Below are 2,477 nucleotides of genomic sequence, written 5' to 3'. Positions count from 1 at the left end.
ATTTGGTTTAATTTTCCTCAGCTTTAGCTTGAAATATTACATTGTTCAAAATCAGAAAAGGGTTGTTTCAGGGATGCGTTCTATCTCCATACCTTTTCAATCTGTATGCCTAACAGATCATTTGAAAGGCTGGACTTCATGAGGAGGAATGTGGCATCAGGATTGGAGGAAGACTTAACAACAACCTGCATTATGCAGATGACACAACCTTACTTGCTGATACTGAGGAGGACCTGAAGCATTTGCTGCAAATGGTCAAGGACTATAATTTGCAATATGGATTGAAGATAAACATCAACAAAACAAAGATTCTTTCCACTGGACCAATTGACAGCATCATGATAGATGAAGAAGAGATTGATATTGTTAACAATTTCAGCTTTCTAACTTCCACAATCAATTCTTTTGACACCAGCAGTTAGTAAATCAAAAGACAAATTGCATTGGGAAAATCTGCAGTCAGGGACATTTCCAGAACACTGAAGGGCAAGGGTGTAAGTTAAAGAGATTAAAATGAGCTAATCCAGGGGAGCTCTGGTGGCCTAGTGGCAAGGAGCTGCAACTACAATCCCAGAGGCGCACAGTTCGAATCCACCAGATGCTCTGCCGGGGAAGGAGGGACAATCTCCTCCTGTACCAGTCAGATCTGATTTGATGGTACACTCACACAAAAATAATAATAAAAAAAAGAGCTAATCCAAGCTATGGTCTTTGCAATTGTTTGCTACGCATCACAGAGCTGGACAAAAGAAAGAAAAAAAATGACCAAGGATGACAGAAGAATTGATGCCTTTGAGTTGTGTGCTGGAGAAGAATATTGAACATATCAAGGACTACCAAGAGAACGACCAAGTCTGTCCTGAAGAAAGTGAAACCAAGCTGTGCCTTGGAGGCAAGGATATTGATACTCCATTTCACATACTTTGAGCCTGTATCCCGGAGGGACCAGCCTTTTGAGAAAGACATCATGCTTGGAAGGATGAAGTCAGGAGAGGAAGATACTTGATGAGATGGATTAACACAATAATTGGTGTAATGAGGATAGGTGTTCAGATAGTGGATAGAGGCGGGTTTCCTCACAAAAGGACAAATACTGCACAATGCCACTTTTCTAAAACAGGACTGACATGGGGATTGGGAGGAAACTAAGAAAAGAAGGAATGAATCATGATCACTGCATTGAAACAAGATGAGGAAAAGAACTGTTTAAAAGGAATATATGATTAGTCAGTTTGTGTAACAACAGTCCAGAATAAGAAGTGCATAGCAAAGTGGACTAGGGGAGATGGAGGAAATTGCAACAATGAATGAATTTTATAAAGAGAAAAGCCAATGCAGAGAGGAGGTCTGATAGGGAGGAAAATGTACAGCAATGAATGAATGGAAATCCAAGCTTCTGTAAACTTTTGTTAAAATCACAATAAAAAAAATTTTTTTAAGAAATGATAAGAGCAGGGTTCTGAGCTATTGTGCATAGGGTCACTATGAGTAGTTGTTGATTTGATGACATGTAACAACAACAACAAATCATGGGGGGGGGAAGTAAGCATCCAATAAAACTTTTATTTCCCTTGTGATTATTAATACTTTTACACATATTTTATGTTATTGGGGCCCTTTTTTGTGGGTCTCTGAAACTCATGATCTCCAGTGTTAATTGAGGACTGTTGTAGTTGACAACAACTTGTAGCGACACTACAAACCATAGATCAGAATTTTACCCTGTACTGTCCCACCCTCACAATCATCCCCCAAGCCCATTGCAGGCATCGTGTCAGTCTATCTTGCTGGGAGTCTACTATGGCAGTGGCTTCAGGTTGCAAGGCGTATACACTATGGTTGCTGGGTTCATCTGCTGATGTTGCACTATGCCCAAGTGTCACATCACATGTTTACAGACCTGTTATCCTCATGAAACCCTTTTGTCCTAATTAGTTCATCAGTCTTCTAATAGTTTATGAAAAAGGACGTACAAAATTAACTTGTCTGTAGGATGTTCGACCACTAAGCAACAGTCTGTATTTTTCTGGTGGTCTGCACTGCAGGAGATGGGTGAACAATGTCCTCCAGTTAATGTTTATAGCCTCGGAAACCTGATGGAAGGTCACTGTGAGCTGGAATTGACTCAAAGGCAGTGGGTTTGACTTTTGGGTGGTTGGTGCAAAGTTAAGCGCTCAACTCCCAAATGAAGTGCCTCTGAAGAAAAGCCTGGCATTCTACTTCCCAAACCTCCCAGCCTGGAAACCCAACACAGTAGTTCTCCTCTGCCCATGAGGCCCTGCTGTGGGTCAGAGTCACTCAATGGCGTGGCAACTGGTTTGATTGGGTTCATTTGTCCCTGGTTGAAGGCACAATAGGCAGAAGATACTTGTGAGTGTTCCTTAGCACAGAAATAAAGCCTGAAGTGAAAAGAACAGAAGCCTTATTCTACATGATGACACAGCTCTCTGTGTAGTAAAATTATATATATATATATA

The sequence above is a fragment of the Elephantulus edwardii genome, unplaced genomic scaffold (assembly GCF_000299155.1).
Source record: "Elephantulus edwardii isolate Elephantulus edwardi_28Jun2011 unplaced genomic scaffold, EleEdw1.0 scaffold00227, whole genome shotgun sequence".
Lineage (NCBI taxonomy): Eukaryota > Metazoa > Chordata > Mammalia > Macroscelidea > Macroscelididae > Elephantulus > Elephantulus edwardii.
This window is presented reverse-complemented; position numbering follows the sequence as displayed.